The 16,124-nt window shown below is 44.7% G+C and overlaps 2 protein-coding genes across 10 annotated transcripts in view; one reads left to right on the top strand and one right to left on the bottom strand.

Moving 5' to 3' along the window:
- The window catches only part of CCM2 (CCM2 scaffold protein), a 553,948-nt gene extending 539,195 nt beyond the window's left edge, over positions 1-14,753 (bottom strand). Inside the window, exon 1 of one of the 3 annotated variants that reach the window (XM_069645812.1) lies at positions 14,640-14,753. The gene's annotated coding sequence lies outside the window, so the exon portion shown is untranslated. Of the gene's footprint in view, positions 1-14,557 lie in introns of all 3 variants that reach the window. The other 2 variants (XM_069645811.1, XM_069645813.1) reach the window with 2 other exon arrangements.
- Positions 14,754-14,788: 35 nt separating this feature from the next.
- The window catches only part of ANAPC15 (anaphase promoting complex subunit 15), a 108,104-nt gene continuing 106,768 nt past the window's right edge, over positions 14,789-16,124 (top strand). Inside the window, exons 1-2 of one of the 7 annotated variants that reach the window (XR_011302236.1) lie at positions 14,789-14,844; positions 15,047-15,169. The gene's annotated coding sequence lies outside the window, so the exon portion shown is untranslated. Of the gene's footprint in view, positions 14,845-15,046; positions 15,170-15,232; positions 15,611-16,124 lie in introns of those variants that run through there. The other 6 variants (XM_069645819.1, XM_069645818.1, XM_069645815.1 and 3 more) reach the window with 6 other exon arrangements.

Genomic DNA, 16,124 nt, shown 5'->3' on the forward strand with positions numbered 1-16,124 from the left:
CACAATTTGGATGACTCACACCACGGCAAAGGAAAGCAGCATATGGAGTGGGAGCGGCCTCTAAGAAAAGTGGGGCCATGGACAAATTCATTAAACCAACCACCAAAATGAGCACCAATGGCAACAAAGGAACTGATGGTCCAGAAGCAACTACATCAATGCTCGCTCCAGCTACAATGGACCTACAGAGTGTCTTCACCTCAATGCAACAAGAATTCGCATCTATAAATGACAAGCTTGATGGTATCCACATTAATGTCACAACAATCCGCACCCAGCTGGAAAGAGCCACAACGCATCACAGAAGCAGAGACGCAGAGACGCAGATTAGCACGACAGAAGACGCAATAGAGGCCTTACAGAACATGGTGAAGGATTTGAGCACAGTCAAATTTAAGTGCGAGGATTTGGAGGCGAGATCCACTCGAAACAATATACGCATTACAGGGGTGCCTGAAGATGCCTTGAAGGGACCAATGGAATTAGCTGTTGAAGAGCTAATAAGAGATATACTGGGGGACCCACGCTGTTCAACAGTGTTCGTAGTTGAACGTGCACATAGATCCCTGGCTGTATGACCTAAACCGGGCGCATTTCCCAGACCGGTAAGATCACGCTTATGAATTACAGAACAGAGACATGGTATTAAGAGCCGCAAGGGATAAACAATAACTAAAGATGGGGTCCAGTGTGATCCGAATTTTCCCCGACTTCACCCTGGCAGTCCAACAGGAAAGGCAAACGTTTGTCGGAGTGAAGAAACGGTTGAGAGAATGCAAGATACCCTACGCAATGCTATACCCGTGCTGAAAATGTGTGGAAGGCAAGCCAACTGCTCAACTATCCCTACATATTTCTTGAACACTTTCCTTTTGCATACATTGCTATCCCACACCATTTTGTATTTAGAAGTAAGGATTGGCAATAGGTTTATTAGTATAGGCCCTTGAACTGTGATCACTTATGTCTGTCTTCACCTTTTTGTACCATGCGTTCCTTACAGTAGCTATAGATTGTCTCCATTTGATCACTGTAGGTGAATGGACTCACAATCAAGAAGGAGACATACTTCATGGTTTCATAACTAAAGATAATGTGGTGTGGAGTTTGGAAATCCTATCATATGAATTATCAAGCACTGTTGAGGTAAGCATGTGGAGCCCATTGAGACCAACCGTTGTTTTAAAATGTATGAAAAGTCTGAAATTAGAAATCCCCGACTATTACATTGTAACTCTCCCAGATAGCCACCCCCGCCCGATACAGGAGGCAAGAAGAGTTTGGCAAATACAGGACAATGGGCGTCATTCCGAGATTGGAGGTAGTCACTGCCTCCAATAACAGTACCGGTCTCGTTCAATGGGGACTTACCGGTCCCGCAAAGGTCCTACACCGGTAAGTCCCCATTCAAAAATAAAATCATTCCCCATTCCCATTTGAGCCCCCATAGGGCTCAATGGGAATGGGGAAGTAGCTAATAACGGTACCGCAAATTGCGGTACCGTTATTAGCTCTGAAGTCTCTTAACGGGATCCCGTCCTTAACACCTGGTCAGACCAGGCATTAAGGAAGGGACCCGCTAAGGGATTACCGGCACCGGTCTCCTTACCGGTATCCCTTACCGCCCTACTCGGAATGAGGCCCTGTGTTTTTACATATATTAAAAAGATATGGGTAGGTGTATTTTTGTGTTTGACGTGTTGTTCGTTTAGAAACATTTACTCATCTGTGCGTTTTTGACCACACAAGGTTTCATTGCCACTACCCTTGTTATTCAGTATGATTCACGCTAGTCTTTCGTTTTTATATGAAATTTAGGTGAGAGTGCCAAAGTAGAGATAGGCCCATGAGGAAGTTCAGGAGTAAAAGACGACTGAAAATATCCTGTGTGAAGAAGAGGAACAAATTGATATGTTTAGCAAAATTTCCTGATCATAGGAATGGTACATTTATACACACACCCAAGAACGAGGCTGAGTACAGTTCAGCGTTTTGTTGTTTTCGGGGATATATAGAGGAAATGGGCCCGTTAGTATATGTATGGATGCGACGTTTTTTCTCGATTGCCCACAAGTCTTCAACCAGGACCCACACTTTTACTGTGATGAAAACAGTAGGCATCAGTTTATAAGGCACAGGGACATGCGTCAGTATAATGCTGGCTGCTGTTCGCTAGGTAAAACAGAAACCGGGTCTTAAAATGTGTTTTTGCAACTAGCCATTAGCGAGTGATAACATGACAGTTGGATAGGAGGAAATGGTCGCCGCGTGCATAATGAGACCGGAGTGGGCACTTGACATTTTATGCCTGGCTAGAAGCTTATAACTTCCATTTTTACCCTGGCAGTAACCCTAGACCCCTTACTATTGATGCAACAGCGTTCACAAAGGCTGATAGAGCAACACACCAATGATACCATTGTGTCCTACTTCAGAATAACCATCAATAGGTTTACATAACCAATCGGGTTTGTAACAGTGGTTTACGACGTCACATCCTCTCTCTCAGCTGCTAACATAATTTTCCTCCTTTGCTCAATGAAGCCACTGTGTTTGTTTGTTTGTTTTATTTATACTGCGCGCCAGACCCGAGGGTATAAGGGCGCAGGAGCAACAAGGATATTCTTAGCTTTGTTACAGTGCTGTACAGTAATTACAATGTGTACATAGGTTAAGGCAATTGCAGTTGTAGCGACAGATACAGTGATAAACAATTTACAAATCTACATAGGGTAGGCAAGGAGAGTTCTTGGTCATTGTCCTTTATCCACTGAATGTAGTTGCGCCTAAAGTGGGGGTAGGTTTGAGATGTCCTTAGGGTGAGTGTCAGGGAGTTCTAGTGTTGAGCTACTTTCACCTGCAAGCTGTTGCCACCAGTTTTGGTTCGCTTGAACCTGGGGACTGCGAGCAAGTTGGCATTCGCGGTTCCGGTAGGTAGATTGGGGGTGTATCTTTTTATTCTGTCGACTAGGTAGCAGGGGGCTGCATCGTTAAGGCGACTTAAGGAGGCCACTTTGAGCAGAATTTTGTCAGTGGTGGTAAGCCAATTGTGGGCTCTCCCAATGTTAGAAATGTGTGCTCTCTTGGGGATGCTCAGCGCTGCTCTGGGAGCATTGTTTTGCAGTGTCTGGATTTTATTTATAACATATTTGTTGACTCCTACGTATAGGGCGTTACAATAGTCCAGTTTTGATAGGATTAGGGCTCTGACTAAGGTGGTACAGCTCTGTGTGGAAAGGAAGGGTTTGGCTGCTCTTATTAGTTTACATGTGTGGGCTGTGGAGGTGGCCATGGAGCTAACCTGTTTGCGGGAAGCATAGGGTGGAGTCTAGATAGATTCCTAGAGTTTCAACTTCCTTGGTGGAATTGCCATCTATGATGAAGCTAGTGTAGTTGTAATCCAGTTTGTTTAGGTTAGGGGTGGAGCTGAGGATAATGAGCTTGGTCTTGTCATCATTCAGGCATAGACTGTGGGAGGCCATCCATGCCTGGATGATGAGGTACACCCTGTATACCAAGGCCAAATCCTTGTTGTAATCTCCTGTTAACGGGATGAGGATGTGGGTATCATCGGCGTAATTCGTGTAGGCGATACCCAGACCGTCAAGATCATCAAACAGGGGCTTTGTGAACACGTTGTACAATGTGGAGGAGACGCATGATCCCTGGGGAACCCTGCAAGTGATGGGGATAGGGTCAGCGGATGCTGAGGTAGAGAAGACACGCATAGCGCTATTGTTCAGGAAAGACTCGATGCAACCGATGGGCTTCTTGTGAGAAATGGGCTGCCGAGTCTAGGTGGTTACAGAGAATTTTGTGATCTACTAAATCAAATGCTGCAGAGAGGTCAAGTAGAAGTAGTATAGCAGTTTTCCCGTTGTCTCCAAGGGTGTCAATTTGAGCTTTGAGATCGATGAGCGCGGTCTCTGTCCCATGTTGGGGTCTAAAGCCCGATTGCCAGATTCCCAGGAGATGGTTTAATTCTAGGTATTGTTGTATTTGTAGATAGGCTGCCTCGTTTAATATTTTGAGCAGGAAGGGGACGGTGGTGATGGGTCTGTAGTTTGTAGGTACAGATGGGTCTAGGGAGGGTTTTTTGAGTGAAGGGAGAACTCAAGACTCTAAGATTGTTAGGGATGATGCCTGAAGAGAAGGAGGAGTTAATGAGTTTGGTGATGAATGGTGAGAGGTCTCTTGCCGCATCTTTAATGATTTGTGAGGGGCAGTGGTCGCCCTGGCAGTTTGAAGGTTTGAGGCGGAGGATAATTTTTTCCACTTCTAACGTGGAGACTTTGGAGAAGCTGAAGCGGGAGAGTGGGTTTGGTTGTAAGGTTATGGGGTGTAGGGCGGGGGGAGGGGGAAGAGTGTTGGTTGAGCTGGTTAGGGACTCTTTCTTGTTAATTTTGATTTGTAGGCCTGCGACTTTGTTGGAGAGGGCGCATTGGACACTGGTGCACCATTGTTTATCTTTTACACATGGGTCCGGGACCGGTGTTTCCAGATCTTTGATGATAGTAAACAATTCTTTAGTGCTAGAGTTAGCTTGTGATATTCTCAGGTTGTAAGATTATTGTTTAGCGATTATGATTTCTTTTTTGTATGTGGCAGCTATTTTATTGAGGATCAACTTGTCGTGGTGTGTGGGTGATTCTCTCCAAGCTTGTTCCTTTTTGAGTTTCTCTAATATGAGAGCTCTTAAGTGAGGAGAGAACCAAGTGTTGGTGTTTTTTCGGTTTGCTTTTTCTCAGTTTTAGCGGTGCAATGGAATCTAGAGCAGAGCGTATGATTTTATTGTAACCCTCTACGAGGTGGTGAGGGTTGGAGGTTGGTGAGAGTTGGTTCAGGGTCGGGAGAATGAGAGGGATGAGTTTTTCCGCTGTAATGTTTTTTTTGTTTCTCGCTGGGATGGCTGTAGCTATTGGGTTATTAGAGATGGGGCTTGCGACCTCGAGGGCGAAGGTAAGGAGATGGTGGTCAGACCATGGTTGAGGAGAAGTGACAGTGATGGAAGCCACACAATTGTAGTCTGCGACCAAGTCAAGGGTTCTCCCTTTGTTGTGGGTAGGGTGGACACTCTTTGGGTAAAGCCTAATTCTGACAGGGTATTGTCAATGAGGGTAGCCTGGGGGTCTTTGGTGTCTTTAAGGCCTAGGTTAAAATCTCCTAAAATGAGGCTCTGGGAGGTGTTCTTTAGGTTGTTATTAAGGACGGTAGTGAGATCTTCCTCGAAAGAGCCTAGGGGCCCAGGAAGTCTACAGAATAAAAGAATGGTGATGGTTTGGGAATTGGCTTTGGGCAGCTTAGCTGTAAGCGATTCGCAAGATGAGGTGGTGGCAAGTCTAATGTTGAGGTGTGTTTTGGCAATTATGGCGAAACCTCCGCCTCTGGATTCTATTCTGTCCGCTCGGAGGATAGTAAAGTCATCCGGGATAGCTAATGTGAGGGCTGGGCCAGCGGCTGCATGGAGCCAGGACTCAGTGATGGCTAGAAAGTCTAGTTTTTCTTCTAGAATGAGGTCTGCTATATATGTGGCATGGGCTAGTACAGATCGTGCATTAATTAAAGCGCCTCTAATGGGAGGGGCGATAGTTTTGGTATAGGTAGGTATGATGTCTGTATTGTGAGGGTTGTGCTTGGTCATAGTATTAGTGAGGTTGAGCTTAGGTCTGTTCATGGGTTGGTTGGTGGGGGTAACTATGTGCATGGGTGGGGTCCGGTAAGTCGGTTTCGACTGGGTGGAGTCCCTGGCACGAGGTTCATGTAGTTTGGGTAGTCTGGTTCGTAGTCTACCGTTTCTGGTGGAAGGACTGCATGGAGTGGAAAGGTGGGGCAGAGTGGGGGTGAGGGTGAGTGGATGAGGTGGTGGGAGGGCATAAGACATGATGGTAGGTAGAAAGGTGCCAGTGGAGGCAGAACTAGAAGTGAAGCTTGAATAGCTGGTTGAGTGGATAAGGTGGAGAATAACTCTCAGCAGTGCTGAGAAGATACCTGGTAGGTACATTCTGTTAGGTATGGGGAGTATTAAAGATCTGGAATCAAATCGTTCTGTTGTAATTACCTTGGTGCGGTAGTAGTCAAGGCAGGGGGCTATGGGCTAGTCCAAAATACATAGACTAGTCCAGAGTACATAGGTTGGTCCGAAATACGTGGGTCAGTCCAGGATACATAGGCAATACGTAGGTAGGCTAGTATTACATTCATAGGCAATTCACAGGTAGTTTGGTCAGGAGTACATGGAAAATCCACAAATAGGTCACGGATGAATGGGCAAATTCACACAAGAGCTGGTTAGGCATAAGTAGGCAATATGCAGGTGGGCTAGTTCGAATACCTGGGCAATTTGCACATATGCTAGTCCAACAAACACTTGGTCCCAAAATAGACTAGTTTCTTGTATGATATGGTGGCATAACATTTCTGAATTTAATAGAAAATTAACTTTGTTAAATGATAGCGTGTGAAATTGGTATTATACAGAGCATTACAGTACCTTACAGAGAGGTTTCTTACACTAAGTTCGCCAATCAGCAGTGAGATGGACGGAGAGCCTGGACCGTATCGGATGCTAGATTGTAGTACAGCAGTGTTCATGAATCGATCCTCGCCTTCACAGTGAGGGATGGGCATTCCGAGGGTACTACCGGAGAGAGATGTTGGCAGGTGGCTAGGGGCGTGCTGAGCTTAAACAGTGCTAGCCGATAGAGCACTATGGGAGCATAAGTCGGTCCCAGAAGTGTTCAAAGCTTATCTGTGGTGAGCATGGGTCGTGGGCCTTGGGCTCTGTAGGCTCTAACAGGCTCAAACAGGATATGGCTTAGGCAGTGGCCGGCTGTCGCCTACCGGTGATGCCGTTCCTCTTTCAGGTCACGTCGCAGCCGATTCACAGCTGAGTATTGTTGCTTGGCGAAGGGCATTAAACTGCTCGGGGAATACATGGTTTCACATGGCCACAATCCTCCTCCACTTTCTGCTATTGTTCGGAACAGCTCTTCGAAGGACGAAAGTTGCTGGGTTTGTCGTCCCTTCCTCGAAACTGGAAGTTACACTCTTGCAGCAGATGGGTGGCAGCGCAGATATGATAGCATAGTCCCAGAGTAAGTAGCTAAGGCTCCATAGCTCAGACCGGGACAAGGACTGTAGATCCTGCGGGGTACCAGCTGTCCTTTTCGGCAATGGACTGTACAGGGGCAAACCCTTATGAATTAGGAGTATGGACTCCAGTACAAGTACCATATCCCTGCTCCACACCTACACCGGGCCATGGGAGGCAGCAACTGCATCCATCATCTGTTAAAAGGCACTGGGCAATTATGATAAGCCCACAGTACAGCAGGGTTTTAAATTGAGGGGAGCTGGGAGCCATTTAGCTCCTGCTTGTTGCCTAGTAGAACTTGGTAATCTTAATACCAACATCTACAAGGAGCTACTTATGGCTCCCGGGCCAACTGATGCTGAACAAATACAACTATGTGCATTCGGGAGAATCTTTAAATTAACATTAGGAAACAACTATACTACATTTAAAGCATAAGGAGTCATAAATAATGAAAGAAAGTATATGTTCGATTCGTATTTGAAAGTTAGAATTGTGGAACACTTTGTACTAGATCCTGGTCACTACCTAATGCTGGATACCCAGTCACTACTTTGAACTGCTGCTTATCCAGACGTAATTACTAGACCCAAGCTCAATATACTTCGAGAAACCAGTCCCAATCACTGTTCAGATCAGACCATCTTTACGGTGTTGGCTGGACCCATCAAATCTCCTTGAGGGGTTCAGTCTCAATTCTCCCTACAGCCGTAATCACTATGGATGCAAGCACTGTGAGAGACAGACAGACAGAAGACACACACACATACACTTTTCTCAATCCAGGAATCCAGCAGGATATCCAACTGAAGATAATTGGAGGTAATCCAATTTGTAGTGCCATTTTCTCTCCTGATCGGGAACAGGGAAGGAGTATGTAAAATTACCAGGGGTTGCATGAGATGATTGGAATACTCATTTGTGTATTTTTATAGCACTTTGTACAGGATAACCCCCACGTCTAAGTGCTGGTGTTAGTATCCCATACAACGGTACTCAATTCGTCAACCTTCGAGAGATGAAAGGCTAAACTGGATTCGAACTTGAAAAGTGCAGGCTGCTCTCATGTCAGAGATCAGTGCTTTAATCACAAACTATCCACCCATGAGCAATCTATCCCACTGGCAGAAATTGCCCTCACCATGGGTCCATCAAGAATTCTCACTGGAGGTACGTCACGTCCAAGGAGTCAAGAACACACACCCTGGTAGACTCCCTCAGCGGGGTCTTCCACCTCACCCCAGGAAAAGTAATACAGCTCTTCCGCTTTCCAGCGGATCGCAAATCTTTACAATCTGCCTGAGATAGACATGTCTGGATCGACATCCAACACCAAACCCCTCCTCTTTTGTTTCAGACTGTCAGAGGTCTGAGCTTGGGTGGTCGATACTCTGTCCATCCTGTAGCTGGAGATGTAGATCTATGTCTTCCCTCACAACCCTCAATCCCCAAGGCCCCGCATGGGATAAAGGGCAGCAGGAAGAGTGCTGAGGGTAACACCTTACTGGACAAGAAGAACTTGGTCCCCCTCCTTCTACAGGTGGTAACTCCATCCTGAACAACTGGTGCTGAGCAGCACTGGAATGAAAGGTGGGCCTTTGGAGAAAGGACCTCTCTATTATCGTCTCCTTTGAAGTCCAGGGCGCCATAAAACCTTGCATGTTCGGCTCCTAGTACTGAAACTGGCAGCCATAATTACCAATGGGTAGCATGAACCTCCTTACTCTTCAGGGTTCAGAATTGCCGAGAGCCTTTTACCTCCCACATATAACAGGGTTCAAAATCGAGGGAAGCTGGGAGCGATTCGGCTTTTGCTTATAGCCTAGAAGAGCATGGTTAGCTGGATAACTACAGGTACAAGGAGCTACTTTTGCCTCCCCAGGCCAACTGATGCTGAACAAACACCTATGTGAATTGAACTCTAATGGACAAAAGGATATGCTTGCATCTTAGATGGAAGTTAGATTTGTGGAACTATGAAATAGCTCCTCATTCCCCAGTGGCAGCTCCTGGTCACGGATAATGCTGGTTAACAAGGAGCTGCTTTTAGCTCTTGCTTATCCAATCTTAAAGTTGATCCCAACTGTAGTCTAGAAGAGTCTGATTAGCTTGACACCAACAGGAGCTACTTTTGGCTCCCCCAGCCAACCGATGCTACACAAATGTACCCATCAGACAATTACTTCATGTGTCTTGTCATTTGAATGAGTTCTTTAAAACATTGTTGGTCGAGTGTACTGGACAGAGTTACAAAAGTAGCATTTTTGTCAATCTCCATCAGGGCTTGCAAAATCTACTAGTGACATTTTCTGAGTGAAATTTAAGATAAGCTTAGTTCTTAATGTATGAATTGTCTTGGTACTGAATATTGTGATGCTAATTTGCATGAAAGGCTTGTATAGTTCTGTTGATTGCGAAAATGCTGTAACACTAAAAAAAAAAAAACTATATTTTTGGGTCAAATGGCGATAAACAATATCAAGATATATATTGGATATGTGCGTTAAATGCTCAGTTGTAAGCCGCCAACTACATGCGAGATGTCAAAAACATATTTATAAGACATTGATCAAAATAAAGTGCAAATACAGGGCTCCTCTTCCTGTATGGAAATGCACACAGCTGTGTAAATATCAAAATATAAAGAAAAAAATAGTACATGTATATATCTCGATATTAACAATATTGTCTCATCCTATATCGATTTTGAACATATATATCAAAAACTCTTTATATCGTCCAGCCCCATCTTCCCTAGATGCCAGATAATTACTTCTGACATATCTTGCAGGGATCGAACTTAAGATTTGATGTGCAGAAACTAAAAGCAGCTCCTAGGTATCTGGCATCTCCTAGCTAGCAGGAGCCACCTAGGAGTAACCAGAATCTAGTGCACAGCATTATGCAAATCTAGATGTCACATGAGATGCAAGCTTGAACTTTTTGTCCATTATATAGTATTCATTATGCTTTAAATGTTCCCTCAGTGCGTTATTTATTGTCATTTATACATAGTCAAAACATACAGAGTTAACACCACATAAGTATGTTTGTTTGGCAATAGGTACTGGTGTCAAGCTAATCAGGCTCTTCAAGACTACAAATAATAACTAAACGGCTCGCATCCATTTTGAACACCACTTTGACAAGACATTGCTCTTCCGTTTCACCAATAGCCTCTCTGCCACTTTTGAAGAAATTAACAGTGGCCATCTCCCCTTTGATCAGTCGCTGGCAGGGCACCATCTCCTTGATGGACACACCACCCCCAGAAGGAAACTTGAACTCAACCTGAGGCATGGCTAAACCCGGGGAGAGGGGAGTTCCGCTTCCATGATGGTTTGCCACCTGGGCTACCCTAACATGTTCAGGCCTCACAAAATTAATCCAATCCTAGCATAGCCAACTTTTTTTTGAGTGGGGAAAAAAAAAAAAAAAAAAAAGGGTATCCAGATGGCAGGATTGCGCCAGTTTCATCACGAATAACTGGAAATAAGTATGTAGCTACGCAAGCCCATTGGTGAAGGTGATGTGTGGGGTTGGGATCTATAGCAGAGCAGCTCTAATGTGGTGCTGCATTGAGAACCAAGCAGCCTGCCTGTCTTGGTGTGGTTGGCCCACTTTGGAATTCTCTTAACAAGAAATTACAGAGCAGTAACTGAGACTTGTAGGTAGTTTACACATAAAAATGAACCCATGTGGCCGAGAATTAGTGTGATACAATACAGGTTAGTATATCACTATATTCCACATCAGCTCCTACACTTCCGAACCTCCCTCTTCCCCCAATTTTTCCCACAGCAACTTGGCTACACCACGCAATCCAGACACGCATGAAATTAGATTATAATTATAACATTGACAACAGTCAAAAAAATGGTCCTCTATCAATTATGTTTATTATAAGCTTGAACCCAAGCGTGTGGCAGGTGTATTAGCCCCAGCTTGCAACTTGTAACCATAAAAGTGATGGGTAGAAGGTTTTGAATAAATCTGAACTACTGACACTGCTCTGGGCAACCTTCCACACTGCTGCTTTTTAGCCTGTGTGAGCTATTGCAAATGGGGTCCAGCAATATGCAAATCAGTCAGGCACTGCCACCAATGGAAGCAGTCCAGCCCGAACTTCTAGGCCAGGTTCCCTCTGCACAGAAACACAAGCAACCATTGGACTGACCCTTTTGGGATGGACCAAGCCTGATTTGCATATGGTCTTTCCCCTTCTATGATGGCTTGGCAGGCTGAAGAACGATGGTTTGGAGGGTTGCCAGGAGCAATGTCAGCAGTTAGGATTAACTCCAAACCTTCCAGCCATCCCCTCTTGTTTTGCATTTACCCCCCCGCCCGAGTGTGACGGGTGTGCCCAGCTGGGCCTAGAGACCGAAGCTACTCCTCACTGTTGACGCCCAATGAGGCTAAAACATGTCTGGAAATGCTTGTGGTCTCATGCTGAAGGGATGTGACCTAGCAGTTCAGGCTGGGCTGCCCCCGTCTGGGTGGGACAAGCCTGATTTGCATATGGTCTTGTCCCTCCTGTAATGGCTTGGCAGGCTGAAGAACGATGATTTGGAGGGTTGCCCAGAGCAATGCCAGTGGTTAGGATTAAGTCCAATCCGTCCAACCATCACCTCTTTATTTTTGCGCAGTTGCTTGCAACTTGCCATGTTTACCCCTGCCCCAGTTCTTCCCTTGGAAGCAGGCGGATTACCAAAGGTCCAGCCTCAAAATATATACATTTGGATAGTTGCCTTTCAAGTACAGTTACCTTGGAGGTGGCCGACTCCCGGCTTCTTTATATTCACTAATGACCCTGCTCATCCATTTTCATGAGAGCATTTTGAGTCAATTTTAGGCAGCGGCTTGTAGCGCCCTCTGCCAGCAATGTTGCACAAAACATTAGTGAACGGCTGCATTGTGGGCTACAAAGGATTGGCTCTTTAAATTAACACATGCACGCTTACTCCTAGTAATATCCTTCAGAATAATTTTGCAACAAACCATATTCTTTCTGGTAATATAATGCACCTTTTTAGTTTTCCTTTTTTTAATACATCCAAACACTAACTCACATGCCAAAACCCATCATGGCATAATTTATCCTAACCCAAATCCTAAATGTAGACATTCTAACCCAACTCAAACAAACAAACTAGTTCAATCTCTAAACCGGTCAGCCAAATGCATAACACGCACATAAGCCTCACCCAATGGTACCTAGCTTGTGGAGGATCTTGTAATCACTTATAAATGTGGTTGATAGGAAATGTATGTTCAAACGAGTCCAAGAGGAGGAAAATATTGAAGGGCACGTATACATTGCTTTAAGAGTCACCATGCCTTTTCAATACAAAAAAATTATTATACCATCAAGTTCAGGGGTGAAGGGCATTTCTCTTAAGTCGAATAGATAAACGAAGTTACTCTTCCGGCAGGACTAGCAGGTTTTTAAAGATTTTATGAGGCCTGACGTTCACACATCATTATCAGCTCCAGCTCCCCAGATCACAAATTTGCCACTGCAGTTCTCAATTCCCCACCTGTTGACACTTCTGCTTTACTCAGCAATAAAAGTTCACTGTATTTTGCTTCATAGAGGATTCGGATTTCATTTCAGGGTTTAACAGGGATGTCAGTGGTAGTTGGCACACATCAAGAGTAAGGGCTGAGATGAGGAAGTGTGATGTGATGTTCTTATTGCTTACCAGCATCGCTATTACACCTAGAAATCACGAGCTTTGAGATCACTAAACAGACTACCTGTTGTAAAACGTATCGCTTTTAAGGCTCTCGTGCATAGCGGACAAAGTATTATAGGCCAATGGCTCTCTACCATAGGCAACATCAGTATTCTCTGACTAGATGAGTTATATCCACTCTTTCCCAGTTGCTAGACATGCCTAAACACATAAGAAAAAGGACAGAAAATGTGTTACAGTGCCAGCTTCCAAAAGAAATGACAATCTGCCAGCCTAACTTTGAGAATAACAATTCGCTTTCAATGACCGAAGAAATTACTATTTCAGAATGTGTAGATTTATCAGCGTAATCTTTAAATCAAAGAGATCATTCTACTCATGCACCTCTTATTATATACCTTCAGGGTAAGAATCCACCCGTCATCAAACAGTTCTACCGCGAGGGGAAAAGGGTCAAGTAGCAAGCTACTAGCCAGTCACAAAAAGTCACTTGCCCCCTCCATTCTATATAAACACACAGCTCGCAATTTCTTATTCATCAGGAATAAATTATAGTAATCAAAGGCTAGTGTAAATGTTGAGCCCTGTTGAACAATACGATGCCCTAGCGTGGTAATTCTGCACTTAATAAAACTCGCCATCACAAGATACCAGCCTCACAATCCCTGAAATAAGCAATCAACACGACTCATTAGGGATAGGAAAAGAAGCCCATCTAATTATACTACAGGGGAAAAAGAAAGGAGGATGAGCAAAGCAAACAAAGAAAATTATATTTTTTTTAAACAAACAAAAGACACACTGCCTTCAAGAATAAGCACCGTGGCAATGAATAGAAGAACTAGGTGTAAAGTGAAAAGCAATAAGGAACATTGCCGTGTATCACTGACAAATAATTGGCTCGAGTAACACTTGAAACACTTGTGTATAGGGGCGTTATAAAGGCCATATCATAACCGGACTATCTCTCGCTTGATTAATGTCACTACGCCCCTCACATCGGCCAATACTGCGACATCACTGGGCCCCTCATTATCCAATAACATCCTCGTATCCGTTTTACCCAAAGCAACACTGCAATTGCATTAACCATATAACGTCAACATACATAATGACGTCAAGTTGCATCATTGTAGCAACTGCAGTCTACAGCTCCTACACCTTTCCCTTTGCCCAATGATATCCATCCACCCCCATGTCCGGTTCGTAAATACATACATTAACTTTGCCAATCGTGTCAAACTTAAATTACCCTAATGTATGCATATTTAAATGACGTCATTGTGTTCCCCTCGCCATGCTCAATGACAGTTGTATCCCCTTGACCAATAAACAAGCAGTCGTTCCTGTGAGCAATGACTTCACAGAGTCACTTCACGTTAAGAACATACGTGTCTATGTACAAATAGTGGGGTATCGAGTATCTTTCGAAAGTTGCCAAGGGGCAGAAACAATTCCCTATTGCAATATGTTAGCATGGTACGTGAGAGACGCTAGGCGCATTCGTCACCCCGCTAAGCAAAAGTCCGTACTAAGTAATATTGCATAACTTCTGACAAGCAATAATGTAGAAGCCTGTGACATCACTGCGCAAAGTTGTCCAGTGACATCACTGCGCAAAGTTGTCCAATGACATCAACCCCCGCCCACTTAACTGTACGAAAGAGAAAGTCCCTGTCTCTGGAGTTTATCCCAGCCCTAACCTAAAGACAAATTCACACCCCGGAGTTCACACACAGTCACTATCCATGCAAAGTCTAGCTCTCACCCACTGCTGCACACAAGTCCGCAATCTCCGCATCAGTCGTTACTATTGCCCACAACTCCACACTTCCCGCACCAGTCGTTACCAGTTACTTGGGCGGCTGCTTGCCATCTTGGGTGTAAACTACCCCAGCATGCCCTGCGCGGGGAGGGGTTCTAAGGGAGACATTTGGAGGACTGCCGTCATACACTGGGCCATAGAACAGCCAGTCAGGCTAGAGCGGCTACGTGCGCATGCGTACAAAATGGAACACATACTAATGCCTCATGCCTGGTTAATGCGGCCGTTAGGTACTAAGTAATTTTCTACTTTTTGTGTGAACTACGCCTCGCCTTGTTGATGCAGGCGGGGGGGTTTTAATTTTCTGTGAGCATTTCTTGGCTAAAATGCAGAAAAAATAATGTGATCAATACACTGGGTGTAACTGGAATCGCCTTAAGTTACAACGTTGAAAACATTATGCATTAAATGTTTTTTTTTTTTATTTCTCAGCCGACTTTAACCAGGCTGAGACCGATGACCGAGCCACAATGCAGATGAGCATCCGCACAAATCCCTCGGTTAGCACATTCATCTATTTTGGAATCGGGCTCTTCTCGCTGATTAGCGCAAAGGGTAGGTTGGTCTGGCCACGCAGGTGGCAGCATCTTTTGAGCACGAACCAAGACGTCACATAGAGCTCTCTCCCGTACAGTAGACGCTGCTGTGTGATCTCATGGTAGGATCCCATAGGGTCACGCAGTGGTCGCCACCCACACGTTCCACTCCAACATGGCGAACGGAGTATCGATACGAGCACAAATACTGGTCCTCCTTCCCGCACACTGATGTGTATTTTGTGAACAGAGACGGTTCACTTTGTGTCGAGTGTGCTGAGGGGCTCTGGCCGCCTTCAATAGTGCATAAACCGGGTGAGTGGACACGTTAATCAAGGGAGTGCACAAGAAAGCAAAGCTGTGCTTCTACTAAGGCGGGCGGGAAGGTCGGCAATAATTCTTATCGTGAAATTCAGAAGCTCTCGGATAGGCGCCGCTCACGTCGACCGACCGACCAACCGTAAGCATAAACTATTTCAAATTCTGTTCGCCCAATAATATTCCTCTGTACTTAATAGGATTTTAAAATTACTTTTATTGGCATTCAAACGAGATGATGCAAACAGGCACAATATAAACAATTCATTTTTGACTTCGTTATATCAACAATGTATTACTTTATTGGTCCTTTATTAGGTGCTGATGCAATTAGCAAAACAGTTTCAAAGCTTCCACAGGGCAAACGGGGTGAGGAAAAAGGAAGGTATACAATGAATTACAGCAAGGATAACAAATTGAATTAATAATACAAAGAAATATTGAGACTGGAGGGGAGACAAACCTACTATGCCTTCTTAGTGTTCAGAACGTGCAAGTGCAGAGGGGGTACAGGTGAGGGATAAGGTACACTGGTACTAATGGAGACATGTTCAGTGTAAGTGCTGAGATGAGACAAACTTAAGTGCAACAATCAATGAGTGGCTGAGCCAAGTAAGTGAGGAGAAAGAAAGACAGCGGCTGGAATGAGAGAGGGG

This window comes from Ambystoma mexicanum, chromosome 2p (genome assembly GCF_040938575.1).
Source record: "Ambystoma mexicanum isolate Mex_15411 chromosome 2p, UKY_AmexF1_1, whole genome shotgun sequence".
In the NCBI taxonomy this organism is placed as follows: Eukaryota; Metazoa; Chordata; class Amphibia; order Caudata; family Ambystomatidae; genus Ambystoma; species Ambystoma mexicanum.